Source organism: Chaetura pelagica, unplaced genomic scaffold (assembly GCF_000747805.2).
Source record: "Chaetura pelagica isolate M959 unplaced genomic scaffold, ChaPel_1.0 scaffold346, whole genome shotgun sequence".
Taxonomy (NCBI): Eukaryota; Metazoa; Chordata; class Aves; order Apodiformes; family Apodidae; genus Chaetura; species Chaetura pelagica.
This window is the reverse complement of record NW_009953797.1, coordinates 3312457-3336981: the sequence shown is the minus strand read 5'-3', so window position 1 is coordinate 3336981 and position 24525 is coordinate 3312457.

Below are 24525 nucleotides of genomic sequence, written 5' to 3'. Positions count from 1 at the left end.
ACAGCACTGAGGGTTTTGATTATATGCCTTTGCTCTGTTTTGTGTTTCATAAAACATAGCTTGGGATCTTGAGCGCTGTGGTGTTTCCATCACATACGTGAGCTCTGGTCACTTCCCTTGCTGGCTGAAAAGGAGTATTATTATGAGAAAAATCAGAGACCTAGAGTGACAAATTATGCATGTCGCATTCTTACATTCTGCTGTGCTTTCATTTGTGATACAATAGTCAGTTCAGATAGAGTTATCAAAAGACATGAAAGGAAAAAAAAAAAAGCACTGAGCACTGTAATTTTTTTTCTTTTCCTTTGCTAGTCTCTCCACAAAACTTAAAAGCTGTGTAATTATGTAATTGGAGAATAAAATATGTATATAATTCCTGCCTAGTCTTACCTCTTTTACAACCTTAATTTGAAGTTGGGGTTTTGTGTCTGAAAACCATTGCAGATGAAGGGCTTTTGGGCAAAAAGCTTGATCAATATTAACACGTTACTGCATGTAATTACAGATGTGAAATACATTTTCAAGTTTATTCTGAGATATTTTGAAGGGATGTTTTTATAGTGTGTTGCTTTGTCCCAGTAAACAAAGTGCCTTTTAAAGTGTCTTTAGGAGAGCCATGAAAATCACATGAGCTTTTAGAATTTTGTGTCCATGACTGTTTTAATTTAAATAATGTTAGGGATGTTCTCTTTTAGAACTGTGCATTAGCATTGAACTCTTACTAAACAGCAGCCACAGAGCTATATATTCTCCTCTGACAAAATCTTCATCTTCTAAGGGCAAATTCTGTTAATCCTACTCATGTCAGGGAAGTTTATTGTCCTTGAGAAAATTATGAGGAGGTAGAGTAGATAATATGCTCTGAATTAATTTTTAAGTCAAATTCTTCCCAAATTTCACTTGTTCTGTGGTTTCTATGTAAAAATAAAAATGTTCAGATTATGATGCCTCAAGGTGGGACTTGGGACTATTATTTGACATGTAGCTACTCTATATTATAGCAACATTTTCAGAGAACAAACCTGTGGGAGAAGTAGTTCTGACTCTTCGTAAGCCTTCTTATGTGTATGTTCTATAATCCTAGCACTGAGTTAAACCAGTTTTAATTCTTAAACTGCTTTTCTCATGCAGTGTGAAATTTGTGTTGGTGAAATAAAATTGCTTGGTTCCTGATAAACGAATAGCTTAGGAGATAATGTGCACCACTGATGCTACCTGTATATCCTGAGGCTTTCCAAGCTGAGTGCAATCTCTTAATAGACTGATTTCAATTAAAAAGGAGTATGCTTTATTCCTAGTTTTGGTATGATTGGAACATCTTCAAGACTTCAATGTGACTGTGAAGATTTGATAAGCAAAACATTCACAATTTAACAAGTGCTGTGGATTGTTTAATCTGGATTTCTTTGGGTTTTTGCTTTAAGTAGAGAAAAACAGCCTGCAAAAGTGATGGAGAGTGAAAGTTAACTCAGGATTTGAAAATCAGGTAGATAGCTGCTATTAGCTTGCTGGTATGTACATCTGAAGCTTTAGAATTAAGGTTCCAGCTGACTAGTCAAGTTACATATAGCTAAACAGTATTCAACCACTACACCAAAAACTTCACATCCTGGAACTCTTTCCTGCCACTGAAGCTGTAGAAAAATTGCAATTGTAAGGTAGTGAGGTTGCAATGATTGTGTAATTAATAAAAAAGTGTGAGATTACACAATATCCAATTTCTACCTTGATGAGATTTTCTTTGATGAACAAGATAAAAGGTTTCCATCCCTTATTGATGAGGATTTTTCCATCAGAACTTTAAAAAACGCAGCAGTTGGGGACTACTTAGGGAAGGTAAGTGTTGGTTGCAAAAGATACATCTAATGAGGTCCTCAGTGGTTTGGCATTACATTACAGAATTGTCACATCAAAGATCTGTCTTGACAATGAAGAGGACAACTCTTGTATTCAAGTTCTGTTTAGAGGGAAACCTTCAGTAAATATATCTTCTAGGAAACTCCCACGCATGTTGATGGCCTTATTCTAGATAGAGATCTTAATATTATAATGGAATTCAGGATTGATCATAAGATACAGGCAAGTGTAGCTGGCAGGAATGCTATTCCTGCTATCAGTTAATGCCTAGGAGCTTTGGCTTTGCACTGCAGCATTGTTTTATCTCTTTCTATATCACTGTTACATATTCACATCATATGAACAAAGTGATTGGGAAGTCCTAGTTCCATACAATCTTCTAATGGCACAGGCTTTACAGTGGGGGACAGTGACAGGCAGGGAGTTGAGTAACAGACAGTATTCTCAAAATTCACACCAAAAAAAGCAATATTACATAACGCTGAACATTGGCCAGGGAACTGTCCCTTTGTAGATTCTGAAATGCAGAAACAGTATTTTGCCCCTTGAATCGTAAGTACTTTTGAGCTTCCAATCTTTGATGTCAACTGAGAAGCTTTATGAAAAACTGTGTTACAGCCTATTTTGGTTAATAATATCAATGTTTCATGCAAACAAATACTGGTAATTGCTTAAAGCATTTTCAACTTTGCTAATACAAATGTGTGTATTCTGCTGACTACCACTAGTGCTGAGTTCTCCCTATTGAATTGATCTTCATTTTTTTTAATCTTTGTTTTTAACATTTTACTAGATGTGGAGTTTATTGTTTTAATTTTTCCTTCCCTAAGATTCTAAGAGTTAATTTGGAATGAACTCTATTCAAAGAATAGAGGGAGATGATCAATAGCAGAATTCCATTGCTAGAGAGGCTCTGTGGCTGCACTCAGAAATATCTCATTTTTATGCCAATAAAAACCCTGTGAATGAACTCTGTTCTCCCTTCAGGAGCATTCATTAGTTTAACTGAGATCTTTAAAATCTCAGTTACTGCTGACCAAGAAAAATTGTACAATATATCTCTAGATGTGGCATTTATATTTCCATAATGTTGCTCATTCAGTGTTGCAAAACAGCCTTTGTGTTGACTGAGTATTCAGGAATGGTGTCTCTGTGCTGCTGTATGGACATAGTTCTAGAAATCTGCAGTGGCTATACTCCATCATCTGCTGATTGTGTTAGGCAGCCTTATTAAGCTTAAGCAAAGATGAGTTAGATTCTTGTTAACTTGGATGCTTTTCTAGTTGCCTGTAGTGTTGGGCATACTCTTCTTTCTCTGTCACATACATGCATAGATGTGTAGAGAGAATGAAGTCCTCTTAGCTGACAAGAAACTAGTTCTTCTCCATGGAGTCCTGTCAAGATGTGTCGTCCAAGCTGTGCTGGAATGACATGTTCTGGAGGAACATTTCATTTGTAGTTTTAGTGATCTGCATTTGCTGCAGTCCTGATTCTTTATCCTTATTTGTTTTTCTTGCACACTGGCACTTAATTCTTACTCTCAAATTCAGAACTTGGAAAAAGTTATCTAACTCTTTTTCAGCTTAAATGCACAGTCATGCCTGTACTTGCTCTGCCCCCATTGCCATCGATATTTTTCATGCCCATTTTTGTATGACCTTTGTCTCATTTGTCTGTGCCTGCCTTTACATGGTTCCATGTATGAAATAGCCTAACAGTTGATGCAAACTGCATTGTTCTTTAAGCAAAATATAAAGCCTGTATCCCATGCTGCTTTTTTGGTCTTTCATGCTTTTATTTCTGATGTGTAGTGACACAGCAGCTGCCGCTTTCTCAGTACCTGTTGCTAATAGGAAAAACATTGTGAATGCTTACAATAGTGTAGCAAAGAATTTGGGATCCCTTGCTCAAATAGGCAAAGGTATGGATGTTCTGTCAGTTTTAACATCATTATTTTTCCAATGGGAATTGGATTTAGATAGTCTATACAGCTGGATTTTTATTTCCCCTAGGTTATATGCAGACACAAAGACTCTGACAATCTCTTGGATACAAATTTTGGTGTAATGAAATTCTTTAGCTGAGGTGAGCTCCTGGGAGGAAAGCAACAGACAATTAATTCATGACCCTAAGTGGTAGTGTGTCTGGGAAAACTAAACACTATTGGAGCTAAACCATTGCTTGACTGTTTACTTTCATAACCTAATTGTTAATTTCACAATGACTGTAGGCAATGTGATTAATATAAGCTGTGAGAGCAATCAAGCTGAAAAAAGATGGTAATGGACTACTTGAGGGTAATATTGTTCTCTGTCCACTTATTTTGCTGTAGTTTTGAAAAATTCTACAGCTGAGCTATGGAATGTCCTGAAATTATTTTGGTAGCCAGAAGGATTATCAAGGTCACTCTATTGATAGGCATATTGGCATTGCTGGTAGTGTTTAACACAATAAAATACCTAAATAGATTCTGTTTTTTTGTTTGTTCTTTGGTTCTTTACTCTGTATTATCCTGTATCATCTTCAGTCCTAAATGACATATAAATGCTCACTTGCCATTGCAGGTCAGGTCTCATTCTTCAGACAGGGAGACTTCTTCCCAGAAGACTCTTTCTCTGTTGCTTATTATTTCAGGTTTGCCATATATCAACGATGCCATTCAGGATCCATTACTGCTCCATTTTCCCCTTTTCAGAAGACGTAAAAGCCCTTTGTTGTTGGCCTTATTTTCTGTATCTCCTTAAAGCAATGTGATGCTTTTCTCTACATGAACAAGGTGAGGCGGATTGAATTAGAAATTATTTCGTGTATCAGCTGCAGTAGACTTTCAAATTGCAGGGCAGAATTAAAGTAGATATGCAGTGATGCTCTTATAAGGTATTTAAAGTCCAGTTCTGCTGACAGCTGGCCTAGATAGTCACAGTATTAGATTTCTTCAGCGAACTGGAAAAGCATGACCTTGCCATCTTTGCTTCTGTTAGTTTGAAATAAAGGTAGTACCAGTCACTTGCAAATGCAAGAAATACATTACAAATCTACAGGGGATTAACAGAGTGAATTTTGGAGCCTATATGTGCTTGTTTTGGAGCAGTTAGACTTAAAAATCTCCAGGGGAAAAGGAATTTTCTTTGAATTTTCTTATTTGTGAGCATTGTAAGCTTAGCAGTTCTGCCTAAAAGCTGAAAGATGCTTCTCACATTCGTTTTAAAAATTATTTTCTACCTAAAAATAAGCCAAAGGCTGCATAAATACATTTAGTATGTGCTGCTCAAAATACAAAATGAGTACATAGCAATAAAGCTGGGCTCACTCATGTTAAGATCCCACACAGAGGAGAAGAAATCTGTATCATCATTAACTTACTTCATTTACACTTATTTATATAGCAACTGTGGGGTCTCACTCTGTTAAATCAGCAGAAGCCAATACATAGATGTGCCTTGGCCACAATGCGTAAATCCATGTCTCTACGGCCCTTCATTCCTTTTAAAGCCTTTTTGTAAACAGCTGAAACAATAAGCTCCTTCTGCTGCAGTGGATAAATGTGACCCCACAGTTGGTCTTCTAATAATAGCCTGGAGTAGAATCCTAAATGAAGTATGTGTTGTTTGTACTGCATGGTAGGGTTTTTTTCAGGTTTACAGTTTCCATGACATATCGATGTGTACACCCAAAAGCACTGACCAGGGTAAATTTTCATAATTTTGTATTCTAGATGATAAATTTGCCTCAATAGTGCCTGCAATGGTGATTAATTGCATATACCATAAGGAAAGGAATGTCAAAGAAGATGCTATGAATTTTAGAGTAGATAATGCATTAATTTCTACTGTTTTCTTCTCACAGAACAGTTTATGTGAGAAAGATACAAATCCTTCATACTTTACTTAAAACTGTAGCAAAGTCCGTATTGCAAAATATCCTTTAAAGAACCAGAAGCAGAGGGTGTTGGTACAGATTATTCAAGTTAAAAGGTGTTAATATTGGTACCTCTGGTGTAATTCTTCCAGTGGGATTGGAAACAGAGAACCTTGTCTGAATACAGTCCCGCTGAAGAATATGAAATCACAATGATTTAAACTCCATCATTGCAGGGTCTTGAGAGGAAAAGCAATCCATCCTATTCTGTAAAGCAAAAACGGATTCTTGAGAGCTTTTCCTGCATTTTTAATTTTTTAATTAAAAAATATTTTAATAAATATGTCAAAATAATTTATTTTATTTGTAAAATAGCATTAATTCCAAGATTTCTCTGAATACACTGTCAAAAACCTTGGCTAGAACAGTCTAAATGATGCACAGACAGGCTTTTTTCTTGAAAGTTTATTGAAGCTGGTCCTGCCTTATTTGCCATCCTGACTTCTTGTAAGTTTGCCCAACAGAGAGGCAGGATCACAATGCCTGGACTTACCGAGTGCCCAGGTGGCGTCACCATTATTTGGGATCACTGCAGAAGACCCCATCTAGAGCCCCCTTAAGGTTGTTCTGCTTTGCTACCCTGGCCCTACTTCTGTTTCTTCTTCCTTTCATTTCCATTTCCATCAAAGATGAGATGGAAGTTGAATGTTTTCAGTGAAGTTAAGTTAGGCATGTCACAACCAAAGAAATCATGAACATGAGAAGAAATAGAATTGTTCTGAGCCACAAAAAATTGATACATTTATTACTAACAGCACAAAAAATACTCACAAATACTGGCTGCCCATCAACATAGGTCATGTGATTGGAGTTTGAATGTAAAGCAGCATTATTCCTGTCCAAAAAGAAAAAACAAAAGCAGCAAAACTGAGTTTTCTAATTTCTTGATGATTTTTGCATCTAAAAAAAATTTTATGTGTAAGCAGTTAGTATTTTAAATTCAACAGCAGTTGGTAAGAACTTAAAGAGAATGTGCTGGAAAAGAGCAAACTGAACAAATGTGATTTTGTCTGCCTTAAGTTGCTGTAGTAGCTTCCTGTATGGATTCTCCATCATGTCTTAAAATGCAGTCTAAGTTCCTGCACTACATTTGCAGTTGGATAGTGGATTAAATATTTCACAGTTGAATGGAAGAAGTCATTAGGTCCATGCTGTGTTTGTGTTACTCTCTATGTGCCACCAAGTTTGCTGTAATTAGTGGCTCTTGTACTCCAATTATCACTTAAGAATGAAACACACATGCCTTTGCTATTAGCTAGACAGGCCTACATGTGCATTATGTCAGGAAAGCAAGTGAAATATGCTTCTACAGCAACACTCAAACAGCTCATCCCTATTAACTCTGCCTTTGTAAACTGTGACTTTAGTTTTAGGTGCAATACAGATGGGCAGAAACAACAGGCTATTTTACATCCAGTGTTAACTGTAAAAACTTTATTTGCTTTGAGTTGTGCTAAGATTCAAAGTGTCCGTGCTGACAGAGACTAAAGCCTAATCATTAAAGCCTTTATCTTCTGTTCTACTGCCTCCTCCTCTTTACAGTCACTGTCATTTCTGTAAGTGTGGAGTTCTTTTTTGTTGGTTTGGTAGTTTGTTGCTGAGGGTTTTTTTAAGGGGTTGTTTGGGGTTTTTTTAACACTTATGCATTTATTTTTACTGCTTTATCACCTTCTGAGAGATAATTTGTGTGACCCCTCCTGAATTTCAAGTAGGTAATTGGATACTTCTCTGGCACTGGTCTATCTGCCTGTCCTGTTCCCCATCTGTCCTAGTCTGTCCTTGATGTTAACATAATGGCTCCTGTACTCACCTTGTCTTTTTGTAGAACACTGTGTGAATCAGCATTTCACTGAGCAGCATATTCTCTGACCAGTAGCAATAAAAATGTGTAGTAAGGCACTCTACAGTAAAGGTGTTTGAATTCCTCTTTGTACAGGCAGCATACTCAGTAATGTTGGTGGGGCAGTGAGAAAGATGGACAGACATATATTTACACTTATTTTCTCCCAATTTTTTTGGCTTTTACTTTTGGGATTTCCTTGTTGTTTCTTGTGGTAATCAACAAGTGGTGGCTTCATCTTTCTTTTTCAGTCTCTTTTCAGTAATTTTTTGTCATACTAATTATTTTGCAAGGTAAAAAGGCTATAGATGGACATGTGAACACAAGAGATTAAGTCTTTTGAGTAACCATCACTAAACGTAGCTGAAGTTTGCATGTCAGCATTTCAGAGCAACTCCCAACAAAGAACTGTTTAGTATTGCAGTGTTACATGGGTTTCTATGCTATTGCAGAAGAGTCTTTGCTAGGAAACAATAAACAGATGGTCAGGACAACCAACAGGAAAGCCCCGTAGCTTATTAAATTAATTAATTCCAAAATTGAAGACTTTTTCTAGAAGAGATTGCAGGGAAAATCCAAAACACAGAGGAAAACTATGGAAGAGAGACTATAGGTTATGTGTACATAGTCTAGGTATTCTATAAGTCCCAGTTCTTGACCCACAAGGTCTTTCTCCTGTGCTGTCTGCAGTATGTAGGTGTCTGGGGCTAAGCATCTTGTGTTATCTTCAGCAAAGATTTGTGCAGGGGCTGACTAATATGTGTGCTATGTGGAGATCAGAGAATTAGGAATGGCACAAAAAATTTACACAGGAGGATGAGCCTACTGCTTTATAACCACACGTTATGTTCCAGCCATCTGTTTACCATACAGTTCTAGGACCTGTGAACAACTTTCAGGCAGGAGGAGCAGATGTAATGAGGAAAAAAGGTGAATAGAGGTAAGCATAAAAGGGAAAGAAAACCAAAGGAAAGATTAAACTAACAGAAGCATTCAGAGGCAGAATGACCCATAATCTCTGAAACAGGGAGCAGGAAAAGCTGGCGTATAAGGAGTTTGTTGCTGATACTCAAGGTGCTTTACTATAACATACTTAATCGAAAGTAGTATCAAAGTGGTTCACTTCAATACAAATATTAAAACTGTGGAAGTAGCATCTTGAACCTTTCTCTGTTATGAAGGGGTAAAAGCTTCACTAAACACCAAAAAAAATCTGAGCAAGGAGGAGAAGGCTTGGGTAAACACAAATTATTTAAAAAATCAAAATAGGTCCACTATGAGCAGTATAAAATAGAAATAGGTTAGGAATTTTCTGTGGCATTATCCTGAGTATCTGAAAGAAGCAGTCAATAAAAAACCCAAACAATTTCCTATTTTTACTTTCCTATTTATCAGATTAAGTGGTGCAGTCATAGCTTTTAAAGTCATTCTATTCATGGATTAATACCTATTTTCTCTACTTAAGACTCCTATTTGGGAAGGACGTTCAATGGAATCATTCCTCTGATGGGGAAGGTCTAAGAAAAATAATAATTACAAGCTGCTAGGTCATAATGCAAGTCTGTTTGTGACAGTTCTCTTTGGGCAGGATGTTTCCATAAATAACTGGGTTTGTAATTCTGACTTGATACATTTGAGACATTTTGTGAAAAGAACTGCCTTGATATTTGAGGAACAATACGTTGTCCTCGAGAAAAACTGAACAAATTGAGATTGTTCTTACTTATCTCAACAGTGTGATTTTTCTTGCCTGTGTAGCAGTTTCTTTGCTAGTTAATGGAGGGAGAACTGTTTAATCAGGGAATGCAGTTAACATCGCCCATCTAGAAAGAGAGCACCTCATTTCAGTAGTCAGTGCCTCTTCAAAAATCTCTCAAGAAGCTCTTGAAATGTATAGGGGAATGATGCTAGTCTGTGTTGCTGCTGGGTTGTGTTGTGTTTTTTTTGTGCTTATAGGAAAGAATTCTGATAGCAATGTTGTGATATTTGTGCCACTTAGTCTACAGACAGCAGTCTTTTGCATTGACATCTGAGGATGTGTGACCCTGGTTTTCTCTTTATCTGAGAGTTGGGGTTGTTCAGCTTGGAGAAGAGATGGCTATGGGTAGACCTTATAATGACTTTCCAGTACCTGAAGGGGCTATGGGAAAGCTGGGGAGGGACTTTTTACAAGGGCATAGAGTGATAGGATGAGGGGAAACATTTTCAAGCTGAAAAAGAGTAGATTTAGATTAGATAGTAGGAAGAAAATTCTTCACTGTGAGGGAGGTGAGACACTGGAACAAGTTGCCAGAGGAGCTGTGGATGCCCCCTCCCTAGATCAGTTCAAGCCTAGTTGGACGGGGCTTTGAGCAACCTGTTCTACTGGCAGGTGTCCCTATCCATGCAGGAGAGTTGGAATTAGATGATCTTCAATGTCCCCTGCAGCACCCCCCCCCTCCCCCCCCATCAATTCTAGGATTCCTCTATCAAAAGAAAACCTCTTTCTTTCACCTCTTCCTTCCCTTTTACATTAACTCTGGCTAAAAGTTAGTAAAGGCAACAGGATCCCCAGCAGTTATGACAGACTTTGGAACAGTCTTTTAATTACATTACACAAAATGAGGCCTGGGAGTGCAGGATAAAACATTTTTCTTTAAGACTGAAGACTTGGTTGCCTGTGAACACAGATGATGGTATTAACTGCTGAATTGGTCATCAGTGTCTGAAGGAACAGTTTTATGTGTTTTTCCTACACATCATACTTGTTGTGCAACACCTGCAGCCACCACAAAAGCTGTTCTGTAGGTCTGAAACACAGGTAAAAATTTACCTTTTCTCTCTTTTGCCCAGGGATAGATTGCAGAGTCTATTTAAAAATGAATGCACCTCTTTTGTGTTCACTGCTAACACATAAAATTAGATCAGACACACTTTAGTCAAACAGCATGTGCATCTCAGAACAGCTTTTTTTTCTTATATATTCTCTACTTCCTTAGGCTGATGGTGCACTGGTGCCTTTCGTAGCTATACAGTCTTTCTATTCTCCCTGGCAGTTGACCCTCATCCCCTTTAAAATGTGGAACACTCGACCAAAAGCTTCTAAATAGACAGGAAACTCTGAAATAGTTTATACAGGCTCAAAGGTCTCAGTGTAACAGGCTGACCTGCTTGCCCTTTAACTCAGAATGAATATGGAGATTCTGTGATGGACACATGTACACAAGGTTTTCTTGCTGATCCAAATACATATTACAGTTTCCCATCTCTGAAAACTGTAGCTTTCTGAAAATGACACCAAGTTTTTTGTCTGTCACTTAGAGGATTTGTTTACCATGACCCCAAGCTGAACACCCTTGGGCTCCCTGCCTTTTAAAGCAAGAAACAACATGGCCTTAACATGGATCTTTTCCTCCCTGCTCAAGCAATGAGGCAGACTAGTTATGTGCCTTCAAGTGTCAGGCATTAGGGTAAGCATTTGCTTTCCTACAGCATGTCATTAAATGTCCTGAAAGGAAACCTTAGAATTGTGGCTGTGAGAATTGATGTTGCAGTTTTGTTATTTCCAAGGTTGTCTTTAGATTTTAGCTTTCAGTGAAAAACAATGAAAAAGAGTTGTCAGAACTTCACATGCCTGCCATGATATTCTGTTACATTTTATTTATTAAAATGCACTGGATACAGGGGAATTTTTTACCTCAGTCTTTATTGCTTCATCTGTCATGAAATGGGAATTCCACATGCTTTGATAAATGGATAGGGAATGTGCCTGCTTTGTTTTCTCTGTGGATTGTTAAACACTGAGTGCTTTGTTGAAATACTGCATGGTAACTTTCACTGGTATCTTCCATAGAATCAAAATGTCCTATATCATCTGGAGGAGCGGCACTTTGTAGAGGACTAATTCTCTCTGCTCCTTAAAAATGGAAGGACACCTGCCAACAAATATTACAATGAAGTTCTGGTCCTTTGTCGCACTGAGAAATGCTGTGTTTGGGGAAATCTGTCTGCAATTCATTCACTTAAATGTAGAGAACTGTTCAGGAAAGAGAGTTTCTTTAGCTGTTACCCTGGCCTAAATACAGGGTCAGGCTCCAGGGAGGAGTAGAAAATACAATTATATTATTGTGCTGTATTGCAAATACAACAATCAAAACCGCAGGGCTTACTATAGCCCATGAAATGCAATACCTGGAGGCTGCGTCAAGTAAATTCCCAGGAGTCTCTTCTGCCTTGTGTGATGCTACTGATCCCATAACTCCTCCACGTAGCCGGAGAGAACCACAGTTCTGCTACAAATGTATATTTTGTACATACAGTGAGTTGGAGGAATAATTTTGTTCCTCCCTGACTACAGGAATTTGGCACTAGTTTGAAATTTTCTGTTTCTGTTGAAAGTCTTGGGATCAGAATAAGCCAGGGTGCATTTTAGTAAAATTCCTACTTAGCTCTGTGGTCTGAAATTCCGCCGGTATGTTATTAAGCAGAGACAGCAGAAATTTGTAAAACTAGAAATTTGTAAAACTTTTGGAAAAGAAGAAAAAAGGTCTTGTGCAGGCTACTTTACATGATAACATTTTGGATGTCAACTGATTTGAATGAGAGATGTAAGGAAATTAATTCAGAGTTCCCATAGCTCTTTTCAGTAACGAAATGTATGATTACTTACATGGAAACTATTTTCCCCATCACTTTGTTCTGAACTTAATTATGATACTGCAACCCTCAAGACAGAAAAGAACCCCAAATACCAACTGTGTATTCAGCAGATGGTGCAGAAAACACAGTTCAGAATGCCCAATACTAGAAAGGTATGTGTAGAAAACTGGAAATGAAAGCAGATTAACTGACAGGTAATGGTAGCAAAAGCAGTAGGAAGAATGGTCACAATTGTTTCATTATAATTCGACCATGCTTTTGTGGAAACATCTGTAGCAAAGCAAGTGAGCTGAGAAGCAGCTGTGCTAGGGATGCAGGCCTGGAAGCCAGCCATTAGTTCTGTGTAAAGTGATTACACTCAAAGTGTCATGTGCTCTGTTAGGCCAGTTCCCAGCAGGTAGTCAGAATCACCAGAAATTAGCTGGGTTTAGTGCTTACACAATGTTTTCCCTACTGTGTATGTCCATTAACCAGGATTGCCAGCGCAGGAGGAGGCACCTGCTCTGGGGGTTCTGCTTTACTGCTTACTAGAGGCCAAGGAGCTGCAGCTGACTCAGCTCATATCAGGGCTTCTCGTCCTGTAGAGTCCTAGGCTTGACTCCTCTCCTGTGCTGTTGAGCTTGGACCTGGAGGGGAGGAAATTGCTGGTTTGGGGAAGTTCATGTTACACTCAGCAATTCCTCTCTTGGTTCCAAAACACTCTGCTACTCTCCCTCAGCAGTGGAAGTAAATGCTGGTTGTTCTTGCTCTCCCTGTGGCCTGGCACTTTTGGCACCTGTATTTTTTGGTCAGGCTTATGTGCTTCCTTGGGCTAAGCAATCTGGAGGGAAGTGGGATTGTATATGTCTCCATGTAAATATATGATGTAAAGCTTACTCAAAAAGCCAAAAAACTGTTGAAAAAAAAATGTATTCTGACCAAAAGTTGCAGGGAGTAGCAACCACCAGCAGGGAAAAGCAATATGTGAATGATTTAGGAAAGAAGCTGAAAGCCAGGCCTTTGGTGAGTATAGAATATGTTGCTGCACTGAAGCTGAGGGAGAAGCCTGCAAAGAAGGTCTAAAGAAATGAGAGAAGGTAATGTCTTGTAAATCCTATACTATATCTATACTATGTGCCATAGAATTATCACAGGAATTGAAAGAATTATGCCAAATCAAACTACAGTCCACCTTTTCTTCTTTCTTCAGATCTAAGAGTTTGTTTTGGAAACTGCTGTCCAACTTCATGTTTTAAGTAACAATCCTAGTGGTAAAATTAAGGTGTAAATTATAGTGTATGTGGGTGTATATACTCAGTATTAGACTCCCAATACATCAAAGTGGAGGCTTTGAAAAATGGTTTGTACAGCATGTGCTACATAATGAGCGATCTCTTCCAGAAGTTATTTCATCTGTAGTTTAAATGGCATATAACAACTTCCTTTAAGGAAGGTCAGTGTTGATAGTACTGAGAACTTTCCTTTATCAAGTCATTAAGACTCCTTCTCCTAGTCAATACTGTATTTTTAGTTTAAAAATGTGCAGGGAACTTTCAGCATACTGCCCTAGTTAAGCATTTAAAACTGTAATTCAGATTTTAAAATTGGAAGAGAGAGAACCCTGAACCCTTTATCCAAGACTACAGATGTTTGAATTTGGCATTTTTGTCCTACACTTTGGAGTTGAGTTTTCTAATTCTGTGCCATAACTTTAAATACTTTTCCTTACTGTAGGCTGGATAGCAGATGTTTAGGAAAAGCACTAAGGGAAAATGTTATAATTGTTTAAAACTTAAGTACTATCCTAATCCACCTCATCTTGTGACATCTGCCAGGAACTGAACAGTGAGGAAAGTGCACTTTACTTTTCAATTGAGTCTGACATTTTAAAATGCTTCTTCTACTCAGTGAAGACTGAAATACAACTTGCAAACACAAACCATATGTGGAAGATACTTTTTACTCTCCAGATTATTCTAAAATGTGTGAAGTAGCTGTTCCTAAGTTTTTTAAAGCTATGGATTGAAACTGTTGCAAGCATTTTTGAACTGCAGCATCTATTTAAATATATATATAACAGTGTTGCAAAATGTATGTCTACACAGGCAGCCTTTTTAGCTTGGAGCTATAATTAAATGGGCAGATGAGTACGTGAATTCTTCAAGTGCTCTTTTTTAAGTTCATTAAAGACTTATTCCAAAAGTGATAAATCGTGATAGTATTGGATACTCCAAGTTAAGCACACAAAAGAAAGCTATGAAAGAAAGTTCAGTGATCTTGTACATAATGAAAAAACATTTCTTGTTTTAGACTTGAGAGATCACTGAAGGACACTGAAACTCTGTTTCTGAAAGTACAGTGAAATTGGAAACTTCTGTGTGCTTAACCTCATCAAGTCACAGGGCTGCCTGCCTGAATTACCAGGTGTGTACAAGATAGTCCTTATCACCAGCAAAGACCAATGACATATTGCCCTTGACATTGCTCCTGTGTAAAAAATCCATAACATTTTAGGTTCCTGATATTTCAATAAAAACTTGTGATCTCAATAATCAGACTAATTTCCTAAGTAAAAAATATTAGAAATGTACCTACTCTTTAAATGTTTGGGCTTTTTTCCACAATAAGAAGCATTTTACGCTTATCAAAAGTTAAAATAGAACTTAACGTAATTTCAAGGGCTGAGGGAATAATTGCATATAAAAGCAGGAAAGTGGGTTACATCTGCCCTGAGTACATTGAGGTCCATGAGAAGGCACATAGAGCTGGAATGGAAGACAGCAGCATGTGCCATGAATGACTGGAGTTTATTTCTATTTCCCCTCAAGTTTGGGATGGCCATTTAGCAAGGGACAAGCTGCATGTATTAGAGTGCCTTCAGAACACCTGCTTGTAAGTGGAATTTGGGAGCTTACCTGTGTACTCTGACATACTGCCAGTGTCAGGAAGCAGGAATCATGGTGGCACTACTGGAATTCCTGCATTATCGGTAGAATTCCTGTAGCAGTTTCAGTCAATGATATTTCCAGTTCCACAATATTTCATAAAAAATACAATTTCTGGCTGGCATTCTGTTTTTCTGAATCTCACTGAAGATTATGACAACTGTTGAAGTGAAGATTAATTCATAGAGTGCCACATTTTATATCTTTATTGTCCTGGAGCAATAGGCATCTTTTAGTCTTACTGACATTAGCTATCTGTTTATTCTATTTATTTGAAAAACTAGTGTGTGGGTTTTTTTCTTTTTTTCTTTTTTTTCCCCCCATAAATTACAAGTGTAAATAAGGAAACAAAAAGCTAATGATGATCAGGAGGGATGGTGTCTAGGTTACTTTGCATAATCATTTCATGTACCAATAAGCAGACATTTCAGACTGGTTGACTTTGAGGCTGGATCACATTTAATGATGTCAGCCATTCTGATATCACAAACTATGTTGGGCAGAACCAACAGGATGTGCACAAGCTTCTAATTATTATCAGGTCTGAAACTGAGACCCCATATAAAGAAATTAATGTCATTTAGTGCTTGTTTGCTTTCTGTACTGAGGGTCAGTGTTCAGATATTGCTACAGACTTTTTCTGTAATGATGGCTTTGGATTTTAGATCTGTGAATGTAACAACTTTAATATGTGCTGAATTGTTGCAAAATTAAAATTAAGCTGGGTAAATATTCTTTAGCTACAATGAAGTTAAATCTCTGTTTTGAAAACTTTGTTTCATTCCTAAAGGAACAAATGGGCTGGAGTGTTTTTGCTAGAAGCTCTTGGCGTGTGTTACGTCTCCCGAATCTGACAGTGTGTGTACAGTGGCTCCAGAAGGAGAGTAGCTCTGCTTTCACTGAAATTACATATGGAATTTAGCAGAAGGATAAAATTATGCATTTCAACCTTCAAATCTATTGAAAGTATAAGTATACTTTAGGCACACCACCTTAACACTTTCATAATTTCAGTTCATGATATCATAACCACTGAAAACCTTTTTCAAATATCATAAAAGTGTGTTTCTGAGGAGCTAAACCCTGAAATTAATGTGTTGGTTTTTTTAATCCATTGTCCCCAATGGACAAACCAAGTAAGGGTTTTAGACAAAAGTGATTTACATCTTAAAGGTCTTAAAGTCATTGGGAATCTTCTACACCCTTTGGTGAAAATCAGAATGGACTATGAAGGCTTTGCTGCAGTCCTAGCAATCTGGTGAATCCTCTGCACTAGAAGTAGCTGAGTGCAAAGGAGGATATAGTGGGAAAAAGGGATTGTTTGCAGATCTATCAACCAGCAGAGCCACGGTTTCTACTTAAACATTTATTTTCTTCTTGTAAAACACTTCTGTTTGAGAGTTGTGTGTCATGAGGTAATTCCTATCAGTTGGTGTTGCAGGCAGGAGCCCCTTCGTGGTCAGGACTGCCTCATTTATTACTAAATTGAGTGAAGAGCTGGCAATTTCCATAAAGGAAGACTCAATAGCTTGTGTATAGAGTTAGGAATCTTTTGGATTTCCATGTATAATGCATATTAAGAAGCTCTGATTAATGGAATTTGATGCTCTGTAGTAGCCCTCCTTGTTTTTTTCTATTGACAATAAAAACATAGCCAGGACAATGGATGCCAGGTGCCTTTATTAAGAAGCCCAGTGTATAGAGAGGCTATGATACTCCATTTCTTCTGAAGTAGGGGATCTGGGCTCAGATTTTTATTCAGTCATAGGTTTTCTCTGTAATGATAGGCAAGTCACTCTGAATGTCTGCATCTGTCTTGAAATACTGTAAGATGAGGGTAACAGCAACCTTGTTTCCTACCCATACTGCACAGTCACACTTCTTTTTCATGCTTATTTTAAAGTTTCACCCTTTAATGTTTTGCTCACTTGCTTTAGTATTTCACAGTAGGAATGGGAAGAAAGAGAATTGGGAAACTATGGACCTTGTTGCCATCCACTGAAAAAGCCTAGGAGAAAAAAGATCCTTATAAGGATACAGTTGGTTGGGGAGGAGATAGTTTCCTATTGTCCTTTTATTTTTTTTCCATCACAGAGACTGATATTTGAGGGTTTGGTGTTCTCTTTTTTAAAAGTTACCTGTTATAATTCTTGCTGTAATGAAACTGCCTTTCAGTTTAAAACTCCTTTGCTCTTTTGGGGAATACTGCTATAAGTACAGTCCCAGGCCAAGATGTTATGAAGTTCCTGTCATAACATCTTTTGGTTGATTGGTGGTAGATTAAGTTGGTATAGTTACTGTCTCCTTTCTTGCCCATGTGGACACTATTATAGGAGTTACAAATAACATAATACATTTCCCTTACTGCACAAGAGGGATTTCCAGCCTCTCTGAGGGTCTAGACTTGTATAAATCACTACAGCTCTCTTTCAGCAACACAACCAAACATATTTTTGGATCCGTGAGAAATACAGTTTTATATGCCACACTTTCAAATGTATATGTAGAAAATCTTAAGTATCCTGATGTTTAAATAATGAGAAAAGTGACTATCAGGTGAATCCTTGAAATAATGGCAGATGGCTGTAACTAGCTTGATATAATTTCATCTTATCAGTGATTTTTGAATTATCTCAAATCTCATCAACTATGGTAAATTACATATTGCATCTGTTCTGCAGGAACAAGTGAGATCAGGACTAAAATAGTATTAAGCACTCTCCCATCTGCCTGAACCAAGGGGTGCATTTAATGAGATCTCTCTTCTTCTGCACTTCCATTGTATCAAATGGAACTGAGCATGGCATGGAGAATTCTTCCAGGAGATGATGCAAATTTAAAACAGTTGGGTAATAGTTAAGTTGTTGTTTTTCAGTATCTCTTGAAAAGACCAGAAAAGATTAAACTTTTTACAGAGTTTTTTGGAGTTTTCTTTGTTTCATTTTGTTTCACATTAATTTACAATGTAGAATACTGTGTGGGATTTCTATTATTTTTCAGTTAGAAGAGAAGCTGTAGATTTTTAAATGGAAGTGTCTACAGCTTCAAACAGACTGGTTCAAAATGGCAAGCTAGGAATGTTTAATGCTTTTTCTGACTTAATATTCTATAGGTTATTGTGCATACGTTTGTGAAACATCTCAACACATTCATTAGTGTGAGGGTGGTGAGACATGGGAACAGGCTGCCCAGGGAAGATGTGGATGTGGAAGTTGTGGGAGGTGTCCCTGTCCATGGCATGGGGGTAGAACTAGATGATCTTTATGGTTCCTTCCAACCCAGACCATTATATGGTTCTATGTTCCCGTGGTCCTGTGAACTGAAAGCTGTTTTTGGAACTGGAGTGCTCTGAGGGCCTTTGAGGTTGTGATCATTGGTAGTGGATGTCTATCTTTCCAGGAAAATGAGGGTAAATAGGTTTTCCTCAATTCCCCTCTGTCTAGTTACTTGTGCAAAGGAGCTTACTTGCTCTGGTCTGCCTTCTGCGCTAACTGGGAAATTGTGTCTCTCACTTCCGTCCATTACTCTAACCTGGAAGGCTAATGGCAGTGGCAGGGTTTCTGCCCTCTGTCACCAGTTGTGGCACAAGTTGGGACATTTGTCTATCTCCTCTGAACTGCCCAGAGCAGCAGAGGTGGAAAACCACTTGAGCAAAGAGTTGGAAGAGTTATTCCAGGAGCTTACTGACAACTCAGGACACCATATCCTAAAGGGTGTTGAGCTTGTTATAGAAGGGCACACTCTCCTGAACAGCTGAAAGAAAAAGGAGCTGCAAGGCAGTTGTGGCTCCCCTGCAGTATGCTCTAGACAGCTTATTCCTTTTCCTCTGAAAAATGGCCATGTATCTGATATCAACAAACCTCTGACATTGAGAAGTGTTTTGGCCATTGTTTGAAAGGTCATTCTTCTCAGTAATTCAACAGCATGTGCATTATATTAATCATGAGTAGAAGAGTCCAGGGGTTGGTATGTGGTTTGTTTATTTTGGATTTTTAACTATTATCTTTTTCAAAATACTGGGTTTTTTTTATTTTCTCATACTTCCGACCTCTCTCCCCCACTTCCCCCAGATTACATCCTTTGGAAAGGATTGTACTTTTCCTTCTATTTTATTCTCTTGATAATACAATCTTAACATAAGAAGATTTGGAGAGAGATTTCAGAATTCATAAGAGAGCTGATCCTTCCTGCATACTAAGCCAGAAGAATGCATCCAGGCCTTTAATTTGGATGAAAATAGGATGTGAAATGTGGATGCATTAGTAGGTTTGTTGTTTGGGGTTTTTTATTTTAGAAGTCTAAATTAATATAAAACTGTATTTATTTGCGTGTTATTTTTCATGTAATTATTACAGGTAGAAGATAGACTAAATTGTGAATTTTATTGTAGTCTGAAACACCTTATTCTCTGAAGCTGGCCTAGAAAGCGTAAATAGTTCAAGCCTGCACTTGTACCATTTCCTGCCATAGATGTGTTTTCTGTCAGATCTCAGAAATACAAGAGATCTCATTTTTTCAGATTCTTTAAAGGCACACATTTTTTGCCCAGTGCTGCCATATATTGTCAGTAGATCTCCCCTGTCTAGTTAAGTGGTCATCTAACCAATCTTCTTTGCAGTAATTTTTCATTTCAAAGAACCTTCTCAGGGAAAGTCTAAGTGCTTCTATAAGGCTGTGAGATAACTTTCCTTAGTGCTGTTCAAAGTCTTCTTTGCAGGAAGAGTAGCTGCCCAATTTCTAAACCTTCTGATAAAAATCAAGCACTTCACGGTCTGCATTAAATATTTTTCTTCAGGAAGAATTTGTTTGGAAGGGAAGGAGTTGCTCTGAACTCTTCATTTGGCCTAGTTGTGGGCCAAAAAGTAGAATGGCTGATACTTTCTGTTCAGAACTGAACTACTTGAGATTTTTCTTAGAACTAGAGCTTGTGGATTTTTTATGGCAACTTGCATGGTTTGTTGCTCTGGTGACATAGAGAAGCTTTTCAGTGCAGAATTGCTCTACTGAATACTAAAACTGAGATGCTGATACTGTTCTCTGAGGTTTGAATTAGGAGGTGAATTTCTTAGTGCTGCAGAACAGTGCTTCTGCCACCCAGTGCCATGAACAGGCAGGGTCTTCCAACGTCCCCTGCTGTGTCGCCCTGGGCCAGAGCGGGGATTGCGGGAGTATCTATGTGTGAGGGAGCAGGAGGGGTGTGACTCTGTAAACCGTCCGATGTGACCAGTCACCAGGTCACAGTCTTCATCCCGCATGTGGAAAATGCTGGAATGCCAGGGTAGCCCACTGTGTTTCTGTCACAAGTAACAAGAAGATCATCTGCAAAGGTGCGGCTCGGCTCTGGGCAGCCAGTTGACAGGTGTGTTTGGTTGGCACGCAGGTCTGGAGGCCCCCAGAATAAAGCAGGGGCTTTTTAGTGGTGCTGCTAGCATAACACATTTTTTATAAAGGCAATAGTAAGTGTCTGGTATATGCAATGTTATTATTGTTTACATATATCTTCCCAATTTAATGCTACTTAGGTCATTGCCAGGCTTCAGTGGAACATGTCAAAAGTGTATAATGTCTGCTAGAAAAGGCCTAAGCAGAATGGATCTGTCTTGAACTCAGGTGCCAATGCTGTCTGGGTATGCACTGACTTTCCAGTCAGGAGAGAGACCTGTGGCACCTACTTGAAATTTCCAGGTGCCTGGCTTAACTCTAGCACTATGCTAGACTCATGAGCTGAGTCAGGGCTAATGCATTGCCAGTTGATAATAAGAACTCTAATAAAATAGGAATTGCATATACAAAACAATTGCCTCTCACTAAGCAGGGTTTATTTGGGCTTTTTTTGCAATCTTCCATCATATTTCTTCACAGGGGAAAAACAGAGGCACAGACTTATGTAGCATTAACCTTGTATCTCCAGTGAACAATGTGATGCATCTCTTAATGCCATCAGAATGACAGCAGTAGTGTTTATTATATTATTCATAAATTTTGCAATTTATTTAGGTAATAAAGGATTTTAAAAATGTTAGATCTCCAGGAAGGATGTTAATCCCTCTGCTGTTTGATGAGTCTCTACTCTAATAGTCTTAACACTCTTTAATGTCCCTGTAGACGAAGGCCGAATCAGTTAAGCCATGTATGCTGAATTGTCATATACGCATAACAGACAAGTAGCAGGATTATGATATGAAGAAATAAAAGAACTTTTTGTCCTCAGTTGCCAAGAAAACCAGAATAATTTTGAGACTTAACTTTCCTGTCCTTTTTCCATTAGATTTGCTGCCTGTGAAACGTGCCTGCCTTGAAAAATAAATATGCATGTAGACCTATGTGCACTGATTTTGTGTCACAAGAACAGGCAATGGAAGGAAGCTTCCTGATTGTTTCTTCCTGGCACCTTTCTCTCTTGAAAGGTGTGGTATAGTTTCTTCTCCATGCTCTGCATTTCCCCAAAATAAATATATTTAACGTTAAGATAACTTCTGTGCTCCACCCCTGTCACTGCTCAGCATTTCAGGAGATTGCAGATGTATTCTGAATGACTTTGTGGGCAACGTCAGCCTCTACATTTTTTCAGAAGAAGGATGGCAGACCTTTTTGATTAGTGGTCAGGGAGCACTTTCCAAATTATCTTAAGGTAAATAAGTAACATGTTTTTATGTATGAAAGGTTTTTTTTTTCCCTGTGGAGTTAATAGCAATGCAGAGGTTGAATTGCAGGCTGTGTAATTGAGGCAAGATTAATGATTCTTTAAAAGCAGTGGTCTTGTATCGGAAAGACTGACTCATTTGTGCTTTCCAGCAGCTTGTTATGGGCATTTGCTTTTTGGAAGACTAAATTAGCTTTAAATTGTCCTGTGTTTCCATTATGTTTTCCAACTCTGTGACAGATGTTAGCTTACAGCATCAACATATACAGGTAGGAAAAGAAATGTTGGGGTTTTATTTCCTTTTGCATCCTGAGTCTGGTATCATTTTGTGGTATTTGTTAATATAATGGATAATGAGATAAAGAGTACACTTAAGACATCTACAAAAGGCAATTAGGTCTAGGGAAACACTCTGAAAGCAGTGGAAGCACCTGACATAACTGGCATTTAAAAAGGAGGAGTGCAGCTACCATATTTCAGTAGGAGAATCTGCCTACCCAAATGAAGGACAGAGGATGGGCCAGGCAGAAACTGCAGACAAAGAGCTTGTGGATTCTGAACTGAACAAATCTATAGCTTCGGACTGTCACCAAATGCATTGACCCCAAATATCATTGTGAGCTAAGACATGCAAAGAAAATCTTTTGCATGTTGCTGGGCCCTAAGAATATCACTGCTTATTTACTATGTCTGGTTTTGAGCACCACACTTAGAAAAGTCAACCCAGTAGGGTGAGACAAGTGGAGAGTAGTGAGAAGGATCCAAGATATGTGAGCTCTCATGAAAATTTTTGTTGAGGTGCCTATTATTCAGTAGTTGAAGAAAACATTGAGGAATACCATTCTTCAGAGGCCCAAAAGATTGCCCCAGAAGGGCAAGGATTTCTAGAAATAGGACAGTAAGCAATTGAATTGAAAAAACTCTTTTAATGTGCACCAATGACTAAGGAGGTTGAGGAATTTCTATCACTGTTGTTTTTAAAGACTGAGTAGGCAAGTTGTGTGCTAAACATACTTTAGTGCCAGATAACTTTGATTTCTTTCTCAGCCAAATATTTTAATTGCAAAGTGGCAGAATAGAGCATTAATGGGGCCAGCATAGAACTTCTGGTAGCAAAAATAGACTATGCACTTTAGAGCTGTGACTTTCTGAATTTTGTATCACTAAAGGTTATCAGTATTGTAATTTTATATAGCAATTGAAAATATTAATACTTGAATATATGAAATTTACAGTGATCTTGTGCTTCAATGATGATTTGCCTTTTAAAATGTATTTGGAAATATTTACAGTGTTTTGGCATGTCTTGTGAGACTAATTTTGTGGTTTGTTTTTTGTCACATACATTTATTTTAATAATATCTGGAGTTGTTTTTCGAAAATTTGCTTTTTTAATAGTATCTGATATTACGTATCAGTTACCAGGATAACAGTATCTGATAACAGGTTAACAGTTACTAACAAGATTTAATAATAATTGTAGAGAACCCATTAAAAGACTGGAGTTTTCAGGCATTCAGTTCAGACTCAAGTACAAAAATAATTTATTTTCTTTGTTACTGTATTAATTTTGATGATGAGTTTGTGTCTAAATCTGTTTTTTGTGGCTTGACACATCGAGATCTGTTTCTTAGGAGTTTTAGAAGTCTTCCCTGTACTGCCAGGTGTGGATGGCTTTTGCCTTTGATCCAGCGTGACATCTGGTCTCAGTATCTTGGGGTGCATATTTGGATTTCCATTCTCTGCAGATCTGATGACAAAAATAGCAATTTATATTCACAATAAATTCTCTTTACATAATATATAACACCAGTTTCCTTAGGTTTCAGACCTGCAGAAGGATTGCTACACTGACAGATTTTTGATTTTTTATTTTTTTTAATTTTTTAATCAAAAGTGAAATACTAGGTTATATAGTTTGAACTCTACCACATACCTTGCAATTCTGCCCAGCTAATCTTATAATGAACCGAGTAATTTCCTGAAAGGTTACCATTCTTCACTTCAGGTGCCAATACATGGACAATTCAGCACTTTCTCTTCTGATTTATTCCCCAGGTTATTTGCTTTACTTTAGTCTATGCTTCAGTTGTTTTGTAGGCTCCTGAGAATTTTACTCAGGGAGAAATAAGAGAAGTCTCACTTGGGTTACTCTTCTGCTTATGGAAATAGACTTCCATAGCATCCCAGAGAATTTTCCCATTATCTTACTTAGTGTTTTTCTACTTAAATCTGAAAAACTTTGGCATAAATTATTTTGCATACTCCCCTCAATTCTATGTGATTTTATGTTATTTCCGTAAATTGTGTCTGTACAACAATTTCAAAGGAAATCTCTCAGTTCAAAATTGATGACAGGTGTAATATGATTAAATAAGTAAAGTGATCTATTAAGGTCACATGTTTATAAAATAAGCATACATGTGATTTCATGGTTTGCAGGACAATGATATGAAAGTATATTGTTCATCTTAGCTTTTCTTCAAGAAACAATAACTTATATTTGGTTTTAAGATTCTTAGCTCATATTTTTATCAGTATGTTACTTAGCAGCTTCGAATTTCACATCTTTCAAGTACAGTTTAAAAACAAAGGGAAAGTTATTACCTGGTTCCTTTTCATATGGGAATTTGTAATGATTGTTGTTCAATACTGAAGATAAATGTTAATTATATTATTGCTTAGCCACTTTGCACTGTGTAACT